The 15,910-nt window shown below is 44.1% G+C and overlaps 1 long non-coding RNA gene across 1 annotated transcript in view; it reads left to right on the forward strand.

Moving 5' to 3' along the window:
• LOC129057741 (uncharacterized) overlaps positions 1-15,910 on the forward strand; it is a 180,905-nt gene that overhangs the window by 121,793 nt on the left and 43,202 nt on the right. The window lies entirely within an intron of this gene.

Genomic DNA, 15,910 nt, shown 5'->3' on the forward strand with positions numbered 1-15,910 from the left:
GTAGCAAATTTGCCTTTGTAACTGGCTGGGTGCTTAGCTGGAAGAAAGTGAACATCAAAGGACACATCCCTATCAGAAACTTAGGATCCTTATTTTAAAAAGGCCCTGTGCAAGGCTCTGGTTAGGACTAGGCTATAACCAGCAGAGTTGAGAATGGGGAAGCTTTTTCTGGGATAGAATCTGAACATACTTCAGATGGTTTTTCAAAACAAGTAGGATCTCTTTTGAAATCAGATAAAGTCATGATAAAAAGAATTTCCCTGTGACCATATCCTACATTTAGAGGTTAGCGCCCTTCGAAAAGAGGAGATGCAAAGAAGAGGGCAAGGGCTGATAGAACTTTCTGATTGTCTTATTTTCATTAGCCAATTAATTAAATATTTATTGAATGCCTACTATGTTGCAAGCCCTCTGCTGAGATCTATTTTTAAAACTTTACAATTATTTACTTTTTTGAATCTCAGTTGCCTCATCTTTAAAAATATATAGGAAAAAAAGTCCAACTTCCTTCACCAGGTAAAGCCCTCTTAGGAGCAGGGGGTTTGTCACTGAAGTTATGTCCTGGATACACTGGTTGGCAATTCTTTGTAGTCATGTTGCTTTCCCTTTCTGTAAGAAGCCTTGCTCACTAGATTGCTTACATGTCCCTGTCCCCAAAGACCAGCAGACTGAAGTGGCTTCAGTTGTTTGGAGGCAAGTGAGTACTGCAAATGCGGTTGGTTTAGTATAAAAGTGAAAGGTATGGGAAAGCTCACCTTGTCTGTTGCAGCTGAGCTTGGGAAAAGTGGCCCGACTCCTTCAGTGAGGATGAAGGACTTGGAAGTTGCCAAAGCATATTGCCAACAGCATGCATTCACTTTTTGGGTAGAAACCTAGATTTACTAGAAGTCTAATTGTCCCCTGCTTACTGACATCAAGGCTTATGTCCTAAAGATTTGTTTTGTGGAATCTATGACAGGGGCTCTTACTAAGTTAGAGTGAGTGAATCTTGGGGGCTGAGGGAGAGACCAAATGGAGTCGTGATTGGCCATGTTTCTTCTTGTTTGCCTGAACCTGTCATTGTGCCAGGTGGATGTAGAACGTAGTATAGAAAGCATGTTTGGAAGAAATATCAGGAAGCTGTTTCCTGTTCAGAAAATCAGCATGTGTGAATGTACTCCCACACAGTTGTACTGACCATGATCCACTCGGGTGCTGCTGTGGACAGGAGGTTTTTCTTTCCTGGATGAGGATGTAGTAAAGGCCAGGGGTTCCCCATATTTCTGTCAATTATTTCTGGCTTCTCCACTTGATACTTTGATCAACTAACCAGGTAATAGGCGCCTTGCAAGGGAGAAGAAGGAGAAGATATCTATCAGGGGAGAAATTATTCCTGGAGGGGTGCAGCCCTCTGTGTCTTGCTTTCTCTGTTCCAAAAATATTCCTTCTCCACCATTGCTTTGGCTGGTTTGGAGCACACTGGGCACAGGGTGAGTTATTTTCCCCATTAAACACCTCTGAGAGTCAATTGTCATCTTCAGTGAGACATGAAGAAAGAGGGCAAAGAAACGAAGCCTGTTTTTACGGTAGTTGCTCCTGAGTTGTGCCAGCTCATGATGCTCAGGGTGGCATCAGGTATGGTGCTCCAAGTGGCTGGGCTGAAGGTTATCAGTGCTGATACTGAGTGTGAGTGGGTGGAAACTAGGCACAGTCTTCCAAGGCAATGCAGTTTGTATGCCTACACATGCATGCATTTCTTTGGCCAAAGTTTCAGTTAATTTGTATACAAATTGGTTTTAGAAAGATTATTCTTGTTGGAAAGGCATGGGCTATCTGAAAGGTGACACTCTCATGGCTGGAAAGTGCTAGAGTCAGAACAGGAAGATATCAAAACTGTAGCTGTGGGCAGAGATTGAATGGGATTAAGCAGTTAGCTAGGTTTAGAGAGAAAAAGGCAGAGAGGTGGAGAGGCCTTGTCTGTGATTTAATAGAATCAGGTTTGCCATACTTGGCTTGTGAGGATGCTCCTTTCTCTTAGATGTAGCCCTATAATTTGGGTATATTGTGGGCTGGTAAACAGAAGTACCAGAGAAATGGCCCCAGGGTCCAAACAGCAGTTTATATGCAGGTGTGGGTCAGTGGAGAAGAAGATTCTTATGTTTTTCCAGTCAATTAAAACCTTTTCCAGAGGAGACTAAAGTCACAAGCATGACTGTGATCACTGCTTTTCTCTTTTTCTGCTTTTTCCTGAGCAGGGAGGTGCAGCACAACCTGGTGAAAATGAACTAGAGAAAATGGTGGGGTCGCTGGTGATCTAAATTGGCCTTTGAGGAAAACAATCTGCTCGTGGTGAGGCTGGACAAAGCGGGCAGACAAGCTGCCAAAACAGCTTTGGATGTGAATCTGGCTTGCAATTTGGGGGCTGCTCTGGAGGGACTGTTTTTGAAATAAAGATTTAGGATAGATTAGAAGAAAGTCCTCTGATTAAGAATGGAAATAAAAACCAGGTTAAACAAGGAATATAGAACCATCCAAGATAGAGAGCGACACCAAGCACATCTTGAAATTCTATTTAATTAAAAATGTACTTTTAAAGAACCATTTACTCCAGCTTTTCAGATTTAAACCTTGCTGTTTAAAAAGTGGCCTTTTCTTGTGGGAAATTGTAAGCAGATGCGCAGGTAGACGGAATCTTTAACTGAACACCTTTGTTCTCATCACCCAGTCTCGATGGTGATTTACCTAAGACAAGCCTGCCCCAGCCACGCACCAATGCCCTGGGCACACTTCCTTCCTTTCCTATTATTTTGAAGGAAATCCCATAAATCAAGTAATTTCACCTATAAGTATTTCAGTGTGTTTTTCCAAAAGATAAAGTATTGCTCCTTTAATAAACAAGATAAACCTCTTGCTCATCCATCCCAGCCTGTGGGGAAGTGGATCGTTTGACAAGTGAGGTCATATTTAAGGTGATGCTGGCTCCCCTTGGGGATCCAGACCCACCAGTCTCTTGGGTTCCCAGTCTAGAGATGTAAACTACAAACAGAATAAAAACTGATGCAATGTGTAATAGCCTCTGTGTTGTGAGGGCCACTCCTAAGTGAGCACAGGACAGTCAGCCATCTAGGCTGTATTAACTGGGTCATTTAGCTCCAAGCAGACTTAAGTTACTAAATGCAGAGGAGGCAAAGAGAAATGAAGAGGCTTAGTATAGTCAGGGGAAAAGAGATGCGCTTTCATTTAAAACACAATTCTATTGTCTGTAATAGGGCAGGATGGGCCTGATTAGAAGTGGAACAACATAAATGCAAGCAGCACAAGCAGGCAGATCTGCTTCCTGCTTAGGAACCACTTGCAGGTTGAACAGAGCAAGGATGGAAGCTTGATGTGAGGCTGGAGAGCATCCCAAGTCCCTGATCTTTGCCTTCCCTCCCACGCTGTCACTGGGGTTCAAGGTCAGCTGTAAGGAGGAAAGAGGCAGGGGTGTGACAGTCTTCAGACTTGTCTTCCCAGGACAGTGTGACTTGCACTAACAAGTGCTTGTTCATGCTGCTTTTTTCCAGCATGGGCTCACAACAAGCCTGTGCTGTGACAGTTTTCCTTCCCCACTTTACAGTGAGGAAGTTGGTACAGCAGCAGGCTAGGAGAGCAGGGGGTCACAGGGCTGCAGGTGTGATCCAGGGATAAGCCATTGGCATTGCCCCTTGTAGGTTTCATATTTTCGGAAGTGAGGTTCCCTCTCTGATACTTGAGTCCTGGCTATGAACCACCCTCTGATGGCTCCATCAGGAAGCCCTGTTCCAGACTGAACCCCTCTGTGGCTCCTAAGTAGGGCCAGCTTCACCATGAGTCCATGCCTGGGAAAAGGCGGATGTTTCAGGCTGCTAATTATGGGATTCAAGTCCCAAGTGGATAGATGAGACCCAAGTGCCTCCATAACTCTGCTTTTCTGTGTGAGCTGGGACTTCAGTCCTCTAAGCTTTTATCTAGCAGGAAGAACCTTTACCATTTCCTAGACCTCCAGGGAATTTTCTATCAGAAAGTTATCCAGAAAGTTATCACAGAGAAGAAAATCACAGGATCAAAGTCCAAAGGCACATGTTTGAGTCCCAGATCTAATACTGGTTAACTTTTGGACCTTCAACTTGTCATCTTTAGAAAGGGACAATAGTAGTGGTACTTGCAGGATTGTGTGTAAGTCAAATTAGATAAAGTAATCTTTAAGAACATTACATATTTTATTGTTTATGTTGTTGTCATTATTTAAAAAGTCATTAGATTTATACATCAAACATGACATGGTCTGCCTCTCTGTAGGATGACGTTACTACATCCACTAGCTAAAAAAAGAATATTCTAATCCTGCCATTCATTGGCTGGTATAATTTCAATGAAGCCTACCACTCCTTCCTCCCTCCATCTCATAAAAAATTGTAAAAAGAATCTTCCTGATAATTGGTTATAACAACACCAATGCTAAATTCATTCTAATTTTAATTTCCTGGCCTCAATTCAATTGTTCTGGAGTAGGCTGTTTGCAGTTTTTCCCCCCGACTTTCTTTTCCCTGAGAACACAGAATATTTACAAGGTACAACATTTTCCTTTAAACAGATTTTTTCCTAAAATCCAAATGTTATTAATGGATTATTGGTCTCTCCTGAAATACACTGACCCAAAGAGCAGACACAATTTAAAAATCATGCAGTTATAGTGTCTTCAAAAGTAGGGTTCATCTATTTGTTTATTCAACAACAATTCACTGAGCGTTTACCATGTGCCATGCCCTTTGCTAGGCATTATGGAAAATGAAAAGGTGAAAAATTCAGGTTCTTAGCCTCAAGGAACTGAAATCTAGGAAGCAGATAGGAAAACAAGCAGATGGCTAGAAAATGTGTGAGAAGATAAAGGGAGTGGTGGGTTTTGCCTGGAAGGACAGAGACGGCCTCCTGGTGTGGTTCACTTCTTACCACTCCACATCCTTCTTTGTGTCCCTGGTTTGCTCACTCCTACAGACCTCACTTCAGAGTCCGCTGGCCCAGAGGCCTCTCAACTACAGGTGGATGTGGCCACCTCCCGTCTTGGATGCTATAGCTCTCATTTACACCTTCCCCAGCACGGAGACTGTGACTTATAGGCTGTGACTTATAGGTTTTGGGTATCTGTTCTTAGGGATTCCAAAGTATTTCCAGGAAGGCCTCTGGGAGCGTAGGCAGAGGCAGGCTGGATCTAACCCATTTCACTGACCCCTCCTCTCTCCAGCTGGCAAGGCTGCATGAACCAAGGGTTCAGAGTCCTGCTGGTGATGGAGGGATGCTTGAGACTTTCTGAATCCCAGGGCTGTTGTGAACTTGAAAGAGGAAGTGTTAGGACATAGATCAAATGGGCCATTATACCTAGGTCTTCACTGAGCACCTAATGTGTACTCATTTTCGTATTGGCCAAGCTGAGCACGCCGGAGGTGGGGCAGCAGTGGTGGAGTGGAGGCTCCCAGGGAACCAGAAATGAGCAGAGCAAAATGCTACATGCTTAATTCTGTGCTGAGCCATGCTGGAGTCTGTGAGTGGGGTGGGGATGGGCTGTGGCCTTCCAGAAGTCCAAGCTGCATAGGGGTAGTATGTGGGAATACCTGGGTGAGCAGGACAAGTTAAAAATCCCCAGGCCACATGTGGGCGAGAGCTTGGCAAGGTTAAAGGTGCTCAGAGGAGTAGAGACTCTTCAGTCTGCAGTGGCTAGAGAAGATTTTGGAAAAAGGTCAGGACAGAGAGTTAAGGTGGGGATCAAAGCTTCTGAGGGATGTTGAGGCTAAGAGGGGTTGCATGATGTCACTTTCGTGTCTCTGGATTCCTCCAGGTTTAGAGGTGGTGCTTTGTAATATTGATTGATCAATGCATGAGTTTTGGGTTGAGTTCAAGACTGGAGAGAATCCCAAAGGTCTCTTTTGTTCATTCCACTGCTTTACTTTCTCATTGTGTTCATTTCCTTGCCCTAAATAGAAATAGTAGACTCTCCCCGTGTTTAATTAGATTTTATTTTTTAAAATTCTATTGGAAATCATTTTTAATGGCTCTCCATAGCATAAGGTTTATTTACCCAAGTGTTGGGCATAGTATATTCTGAACAAATGCTCGAAGTGACTACCTTCTATGAATTACTCCCCATCTATAACTCAATCTGTATTTTTTGCAGATCTCTGGACTGGCATATCTAATTGTGTGCTGAATATTAACCTGTGTAGCCCACAGGTACTTCAAATTTATTGCTCTAAAACTTTTCTTCATCTCTGTCACCACTGCCCCCCACCTCACCACATGCAATCAGCCTAACCCTCCTTCCTCAAAACCAGCATAGCCAAAACACTAGGGCATCTCTGGCTCTTTCTTTCACTTTGCTTACCCTCTACCTAGAGTTGGGGTGTGTTTCACGCTTCTAGCTATGAAATAACTTAATCCTGCCATTTCTTCCCCTGCATTGCTGCAACTTTGGCAAAGCTTAGCCAGCAGGTTGCTGAGGTTATTCAGTAGAATATAAGTTGATGTGCTGGCCTGAAAGAAAAATCTCTCATCAGTCCCTTGCTTTATCCCCTGCTGGTGGATTTGTCTGTAGAATGAAAACCAAGCTTCTAACCATGGCTCGTGAAGTCCTCACCTTCTTGCTCCCATCTACCTTTCCAGCCTTGCTTCCTCATGCCCGAGCCAATTCTGGATGATTTTGAATGTGCCGCCTATGTGTCATGCTGTCTTTGCCTGTGCCCCCAAATATGCTGTCTTACCCTTTCCTCATTTCTACATCTGGAAAATTCGGCCTCTGAGACCTAGCATTATTTCCTCAGCAAAGCCTTCTCTGACTGCTCCAACCAGGGTCACCCCCTCACGTGGGCTTCCGTGCCACCTTGGATTACCACATTTTATCATAATTATATTTAAATGTGTATTATGATGATCTGTCAGACTGAGAGGGAAGGGATTACTGTCTTATCCATCACAGACACTTCAGTACCAAGCTGAATGCTCTGTAAGTATTTGTTAATGGTTAAAATAGAAAGGAGCTTAGATCTTTAAAAAAAAATCTCTCCTGGTTTAATTATTCTTAAATTCATTTATTTATTCATGCATTCATTCGCTCCCTGTACAAACATTTACTGAGTACCTACTATGTGGGAACTCCCCTCCCTTCCCCTAGGCAACAAAGCCTTGATTAAACAGACATAAAAGAGAAACAGCTGCCAATCTGTTCTCCAGGAAGCTCTGCTCCACAGGCCTTCATTTAAGAATCCTGGAGCTTCAGTTTCCTTTCGTCAGCTTTTTTTCTTAATGGCCAAACTCTTGGTGTCAGTGACAATGGATTCTGCATTAGTATTAAAAATTTATTCAATAAATAATGGATTAGAACCTCTGTTTAATAATTATTGATGCACTGCAATTTCAGTTGCCCAAATCTCAAGATGTTTTAAACATAACTAATTGAAAACACAATTAACAGCAACTTGCTGAAATAAATCTGAAAGGCAGAACACCCTTGAAAACCTCAGACTATCAGAGAAAAAGTTCAAAAGCGGCCCTCTCCCTGCATCGCCCCAAGAGGAGGAGTTGATGCTGAACCCCAGCAGGGAAGGATGGTGGTCCCTAGCAGGGACCCCATCTGGGACTTGGAAATTGGTTTAATAGCAGTTTCTCTGTAGACACTGAAACTTCAGGTGACCACTTTATCATGCCTGGGGACAGAGGGGATTTGCCTCTCCAGTATGCTGTGCTCACATATGTCAGATGGGCCTTTAGAGAGAGGTTGATTCGGTGACCTCATTATGCGTAAACTCAGCAAAAGAAGTCTAGACCCTGGGATATGGGCATGCGTTGGGGCTGGATGTTGTCTCCAACCTGGTGAATGACAGATCTGTGGCTGGGAGACCTGGGCTCCCAGCATTGAACTCTGTGCTCACTTACAGGCCCTGATGTCCCCATGTTCTTTCTGTGACTGGTTCTGTTTATCCTGACTCAGCAAAAACAGTACTGCTGGGTCTTTGGATCAAGGGCTTGCAACAAGTGGCCTTTGGATTTCTTGCTTCAACAAAGAGAGAAGCTCTTTGTTGTCTTTCTCCCTTGCTTCAGCAAAGGGAGAAAATGCATCGAGGCTTTCAGAGGATGGACCCTGGGCTGGTTGTTGGGCTCCAGGACCCTAGAGGGGCCCTGAAGAAAGGCAGTGGGCTTTTTTTGTCTTTTTACAGCTGTTCTTATTCTACTTTTGATTCCAGGAAGGTCTTCCTGCTCACATTTGCTTTTGGGCTTGGGTATACTTACCTCCTGTCTCCATCAGCCCTTCACAGGTTTTTAAAAATTTTTTGTAGGTATTCAATGAGACATTGTAGGGAAGTTGACCCACTACAGGGTCAGCCAGTAGCAGGCAGTCAGCACATGGCCATTCTCCTTCCACTGTCAGCCTTGTCTACTGCCTCTGCATGGTGAATCCATCCTCAGGATGGTCAACCCTGCTGTGGGTGTGCTTTCAACAGGATAATAATACAGTTCTTGGACACATGGATGTTATTCCTGGAGGTAGCTAAGGAGGAAGCTGCCCCACTCTGGGGTTCAGTCTGGAGAGCAGCGTGGCTGGGCTTGAGATATGGGTCAGGGAGCAGTAAGCAATGTGACCAGAGATGTAGAATGAGGATATATTACAAAGTACGTGGAGAGCTAGGCTAGCAAGTTTGAACATCACCTTAAGGGGGACAATGAAGAATTTTTAAGCTAGAAGGTAGCATGGACTTTGGCTTAAGTTGTATACTATAGAGCCGTGGTTCTTAAACTTTATTGAGCATCAGGATTATCTGGAAGGCAGGCTGAAACATGGGTGCTGAACTCTACCTCTAGAATTTCTGATTTAGTAGTTCTGGGATGGGGCCTGAGAATTTACATTGCTATGATGTGTCCAAGTAATGTTGATGCTGCTGGTTCAAGGACTACACTTTGCTGTTCTGTAGAGGATGCCCTGGGGGTGGGTAGGCCTGGAGGCATGGAGCCCTTTAGGAAATTGGTACAATAATCCAGTTGTGAGATGATGCCAGCTTGATTTAAAGCTGTGACTCTAGAAAGAAGGGGAGATACCACAGAAGAAGGATCAGTAACATTTGATGGTCCAACTGGATGAGTGGGAAATACTGGAGACTCTTCCAATGTTTTTCCCACTGGTAACGTGAGAAGTGTGATAGTGCTTCTCTTAGGGAAGGGCATGGAATAGAGGTATCCTGGTCAGGATGGAGGAAAGTTTTCTGGCTGATGGTTCCAAATGATCCCAGGTGCAGGTGCAAGAAACCTAGGGTGGGTGGCTGCATTCTAGCTGGGCCTTTGTGGTGCAGTAGTGGCCTGAAGAGGGAATATTTCCAGGAAGGTACCATAGAGCTAGCACTGGGGTGAGTTAAGCAGTGTGTCTAATGTATAAAATTGATGAAGACACCTACTGTCAGGGTCGTGCAAACTTTGCCTGACTCTGAATATGAGCTCCTCATTAAATTTTACCACCTAGGTGCCTCACTTGACTCACGCTAGCTACAAGGTTTTGTGATGCTGCTGCTGTTGTTTCAAGCCTGGAAGGAGCCTAGTGAGGTCAGCATGGTGAAAGGATGGCTGCAGAGCCCAGCATTGGTATTGAATCCCATCATTGGCATTTCAGTCCTTATTAGAACCAACGAGATCACCCTTTAGCCAGAGGCTACCATGCTCCTGCACACAACTTGTATTGATCCAAACCTTGTATGCACAGGGTTGCTGAATGGAGCTGAGCACAGAGATGGCTGGTAAGTCTTGCAGGTCTAGAGCCTTCTGTGGGGAATGTGCATCCGTGTTCCTAAGGCGTTAGCAACACCTGGTATTTCTGTACTGGCTGAGCCAATGGGAAGAGCCAGCTGTTCTTCAGAAGACCAAGGATCAAGTCTTGCAGCTTCTTTCTTGAACATACTTTTAAATATACTGTTTTGGTTGTTGTTTGTTTTTGTTTCTGTTTTTGTTTTAAGGACTTAATCTATGGAGCTCTATCATGCAACCAAAGCAATCCAAGTTTAATCTCTGAGCATTCATCTCTCAAGTTCAGATTTTTCTTCCCGCTTCTCAGCTGGAGCATTCCCTAACTTCTGAATGTCTAAAAATACCCAGCGTGGTTCCCTCTACAAAACACCAGCACCCTGCCAGCTGTTAAATAAATAAACTGGTAAAAAATGCTGTAGTGGTGAAATAAGATATATTTAATTAAATAAAAAAGGAAAAGCAAGTGCTATTACAAGAACATAAAACTGTAAGGCATAAGATAAAAACTAAATTACTACAAGGCAGCTCGATCCAATCTAATCCTTGAAGATAAAGATGAAACCAGAAAATTGCATGTATTGAGAAATCAGCATAAGCCCTGAGCAAATATTAACTAGAGATCTATAAACTGGTTGATAATAAACAGTATGATGAGCATTAGGATTAAGGAAGGAAATGGAAGCAGAGCAACATTGGGCTAAGGGGGACTTGAGTTCATATCTCCAGTCTGCTTGAAGCGAGTGTTTATGGGATGATCTTGTTAGAGTGACTTGTCCACTAGCTAATTTCAGTAAATCCAAGAGGGAAAAGTGAACGGTGTAAAGGTATCTGGCAAATTTCTATCTATCATCTTTTGAAAGACACAAAGATTGATGTGATCTCATCTTACCAGGCTATAAAATGGAGCCTGTAGATAAAACGTTTGCCTTTTACCATGAGTTTCAAAGTTAGCTATTGGCACGATTTTAACAGTGTATTTAAGCATGAAGAATGGGCCAATTACATGTTAAGTAGCCTTTTTTTATGGTTCTAATAAAGGTCCATTTAGACGTTTATACTGACAACTCAGTTCTTTGGAAGGGTATTTTTCAAGTTACCGCTAAAAGAGGACATTTCACAGTTAAAAAAAATAAAAATTAAAATTAAAAAAAGCCTGCTATTAGCTGGAGAATGTTGCTCCAGCTTTCAGAGATGTGGTTTGTACAGAGGCCGGCCTTCTGATGGAGAAGTTAGCAGCAGCAGCTGGAAAAATCAAGCTAATTCACAGGTGAAGGTGTCCTCTTTGTCACAGTTTCAGGCTCTGGGATAAAGCTGCTCCATTGAGAGCATTCAAGCATGTCACACCCCACACGGGGAGCTTCTGAATACAGTCTGAATGGGAAACGGACTCTGCAGAGTGAGAGGGGCGGCTCCCATGGGCGGAGAATGCAGCCCTCCATCACATCAAGGTCCAGGAACAGCCAGGGCTTAGGAGGGAATGGGAAGAGCTTTTGGGGACAGAGTTAGCGTTCTTAGGCCCCTGGGGATGTAGGTGACCTGGGGACTCAGAAACATGACTCGTTCTTTATGCCTCTAGTGAGACTCCAACTAAAGTGTTCCTGACAGAAAGAGATACTTATGTGCTCCTAGCTCTGGAAAAGACACTCCACAACCTCCTGGAGTCAGGAGCTAGGTTTGAGTCTTGTCTTTCATTCATTGTGAGTCTTCTTGGGGCTTTACACTCTTGCTGCCAGCTCCTTGAAGATAGGAAGGAGCTTGTAGTAGTTGGCTAGGGCTTCCAAAATGAAGTACAACAGACTGGGTGGCTTAAACAATGGAAATTTATTTTCTCACGGTTCTGGGGGCCGAAGTCCAAGATCAAGTGTGTCAGGACTGGTTTCTCCTGAGATCTCTCTCCTTGGCTGGTAGATGGCCGTCTTATTGCTGTGTCTTCACACGGTCCTCACTTTTTGTGTGTCTGTCCTCATCTCCTCTTCTTATAAGGATACCTGATTCTTATAAGGGTTAGGGCTCAGCGCAATGACATCATTTAACCTTAATCACCTCTTTAAAGGCCCTATCTCCAAACCAGTCCCATTCTGATGTACTTGAGGTTAGAACTTCAACATATGAATTTTGGAGAGAGGCAATTCAGCCCATAACAGGATTGCATCTGAACCCTGTTTGTATAACTGGGAATGTAAATATACCACGTAAATATACCACATCTACTTATTCTGCCTCCAGATATTTGCTCAATACGTGAGGGGCAAAAAGTAAATCTCATGTTGTCCCCCATTCTGGTTTATTTTTATTTTTATTTTTATTTTTTTGAGACGGAGTTTCAGGCTTGTTGCCCAGACTGGAGTGCAATGGCATGATCTCGGCTCACCGCAACCTCTGCCTCCCTGGTTCAAGCGATTCTTTTGCCTCAGCCTCCCGAGTAGCTGGGATTACAGGCATGCGCCGCCACACCCGGCTAATTTTGTATTTCTAGTAGAGACGGGATTTCTCCATGTTGGTCAGGCTGGTCTCGAACTCCCAACCTCAGGTGATCCGCCTGCCTCAGCCTCCCAAAATGGTGGGATTATAGGCGTGAGCCACTGCGCCCGGCTGTCTCCCATTCTGTTTATGGAGAATGGAAGGGAAGGTGTCCTGTATATGAATTTCTGTTGCAAGGTAAGAAAACTTACTTTCAAAGTATCTGCAAGTGTGATTCTCAACCATGCCTGAGTTCCACCTCCAGGGCTTCTCATCTACTTGACTAGCTCATGGGTCAGACATAGATTTTTTTTTAAAGCTCCTCAAGTGATTCTAATGTGCAGCCAGAACTGATAAACCACAGTTCTCAGGATTTCTGGGTGAAAAAGGGTGACCCTCGAGGGCAGGTGACTTGTTTGGCAAGTCATTTCGGATGCATTGGTAGACCCCTGGGAGTGGTCTGGAAGCAGGAGAGAAGCCCTCTAGCTGTTTTGTGTGATGATGTACAGAGGATCCTCATGGCGGTCAGGGAAGAGTATTTGTAGATTTGGCCCAAGTGTCTCATAGGAAAGGAGAGTCCCAGGACTTTATAAAGTGAAATGATCATGGGGAGTCCTGGGCTGATTCAAGGCACCAGTGAGGTTATTCCAGACAGAATAAGTTAAATCATGGAAAGAGTGGATTCTCAAGGATTGTCGTTGAGCAGAAGGGCTGGATGAAAGGCTGAGCCCAGTCTCCAGGGATAAAGTGTGTGGCATGTTAAAAATGGAAGGACAGAAGAGGGACTCTCTTTCAGAAGAAGGGGTTAGCTGACCTCACCTCTGGGAAGCAATGCTAGGAACTGGGGTGTGGTTGTGAGAATAACTCCTGTAAAGAGCTTATTAGTTCTTTCGTATTTTTGTACAATCGCGTTGTGTCTCATTTACATTTTACCACCTCTCTATTATTCCTCAGAGTTGCACACAAACATTTCATAGAGTCTATCCATAATTCCAGCCTTTGTAGAACAAAGGGAAGGGCCAGAGAGGAAGGGGCGTGTGGCCGCTTTTGCCCTCCCCTGCCCTGACTGTGGTGGTGGTGGTGGGGCCGGTGTATGGTGCAGGAATTCTGTTTGGATGCGCTTTAGAAACAAGTGGGGGCTTTTAGAAAACACTAGTGTCTGGGCCCAACCTGGACTGGTTACAACTGCTTCCAGGAGTGGGGAACCAAACAGCAAGGGCTGACAGCCTGTGATACAGATGGGTGGAAGTCCTGTAGCTCCAGGCAGGGAAGGCCTAAGACCTAGGACAACTCTGGGAGAAGCGTGATTGAGAAAGAGTGGGTGAGATGGGCCTGCCTTACTGCCTTACAGGTACTAGATGAAGGTCAGCCACAATGCATTAGTGAGAGTGAGATCTGGACTACTTTTGTATTCCTAGCACCCAGTAAAGAGTTTAGTATGGAGGCCAACATAGTTTCTGCACTGCTTCTCTGGATACTTGTGTTGGAATATCTGCCAAAATGCTGGAAAAGTATGATCCAGCAGAAGTAGTACAACTACTAATGCACAGAATTGTTTTCTTATGTTTCATCCACATGCAGCCTATTTCAATTCCCCCTACTGTATTCTTGATAGGGACTGATTGACCACAATCCTTCACATCAGTAAATACTTGCTGAGTATTATGTGCTCAGCACATTGACTTCTGGGAAGCTACACTTGAGTTGTGAGGATAAAGTACATCCACATGAAAATATCAATTTTCACCCAAGTCCAAGTGCTTCGGGAACAATTTGTTGCATACCTGGTGCAGGCACTTAGAGGAAGGATTGCTCCCTGAGGGCTGGAAGGAAGTTGGACCCACAGACAGTTAGAAGCTTGAGCTAGACCTGACAGGATGAGGTTGTTATGTGGCTGGGGAAAGGGAAAAGGTCTTCTTGGTAGAAGTGAGCACATGGGGGACAGATGTGGTGTATATTATGGGGTGTGGGATAAGGTAGTGGTACATAAAGCCTGACTGCACTGGGGATGATGTAGGCAATGCCACAATGCTGGGTGCTTTGGGGGCATTAGGCAGAAATGGGGGTGACTGGTAGGTGGCTGGGTGGTTATTACTTGGTTATCTGATCTTGCTCCACTGAACTCCCTACACTTCCATCTCTACAGTGCTATGACAATTAAGACAGTGAACCACTGAAAAGCTACCAAGACATACATCACTGAGTTGGTGAACACTAAGTTGACATAGTTGGGATGGGAGCCACTGAGTAGAAATCAAGGGGCAAGAGGCTGATGGGGAAGAAGTAGTTGCTTTGTTTTAATGATGAAAGTGGGAAAAGATAAGATGTAGATGATGTCATTCTAGACTCGAAGGCCCCTTAAAGTATTCTTGTCTCTTCCACTGTCTCCTGTTACATGACCACATTCCTAACCTACCTTAAGGAGTCCTATTTTCTTTTCTTTTTTTTTTTTTTTTAGGAGTCCTGTTTTCAAGTCATTTACTGTTTTCTTGCATTTTTCAAGATTTTCAGGTTTCTCTTAATCCCTTATAAATCCTGTGCATTTCAGAGGTAACCTGGAGAGGTTCAGAGTGCCCTAGAGATGTTGATAAATCTCCAAATACTTCATTTGCTGGAGAAGCTTTTTCATCATCCACTCCTGCATTTAATTCATTTAATTCCAGTGTGTATGTGAGTGGTGGTGTCCCATGTGCAGGAGCCAGGTACTGACGGAACACAAAGTAAATCAAACTCCAGGCCTCACTTCATGGGAGAGAAGTGGGCTATACAGGAATTTCTATGAAGCACATTTTAAAATCAGATATCTATTTGTAGGAAGAAAAGTAACTCTGGTTTATATAGGATGTAATCATACTTAACTGACAAGCTTTTAAAAAATCATCCCTTTGTAAGAAAAATAACAATGCACAAAGTTAAATCAAGAAGGCTTTGCTAGTCACAATAAAGCACAAAATTTAAGGGAAAAGAAAAACTTAAAAACTGAATGTCTAGGTCAAAAATCATGTTATGGCAAGGGCTTTTGTAGAAGCTCTTCAGCCTGATTGTTTGCATCCAAGGGAATGCTTTTTTTCTCATTGTTTGAACTTGCCAGTCAACTCCCCATCTCTGAGGCCCTGAGGACCTGCAAACGATGTCAGAGGAATCCTTGGATGGGGAGGAGAAGAGCTCAAGGCGCAGGGGCCCAGTTAGCAGAAAAGGACTGGTGGGTTACGAGCTTGTGCCTGTGCAGACTGTCCCATTCCTGTCCTGACTCCTTCTTTATCTAGTGAACTGGCAGCCTTGGCCTCATTTGGAGCTTTATAAGGATGTCATAGGACATCTATTTTGCTTAGTGAAGATGCCCAAAATGGAGCAGAGGGCAACAGCGAGAGAGTCAGGCACTCCCACACAGCCTCCAAATTTGGGCATGAGGACCAGGCAAAGTCGCCGTGAAAAGTAGCAGTGAATTTCTGTGATGGCAGTGGGATGTGAAGTAGCGAAAAGTTCCCAGGGGAAGACAGTGCATCAGGAAATGCTCTGTTGGGCCCTTTGAGGAACACAGGGACAAGGAGGTCTGTGCCTTCCAGAGTCACCTAATAGCAAACACTCAAACCAAAGCTCCTTGCTGGGAGGTGGTGGGGAGAGATGACCAGCCTTGGCAGCCTAGAGCAATTTGTCCTCTTGATGAGGTAGGTAT

Source organism: Pongo abelii, chromosome 12 (genome assembly GCF_028885655.2).
Source record: "Pongo abelii isolate AG06213 chromosome 12, NHGRI_mPonAbe1-v2.0_pri, whole genome shotgun sequence".
NCBI lineage: Eukaryota > Metazoa > Chordata > Mammalia > Primates > Hominidae > Pongo > Pongo abelii.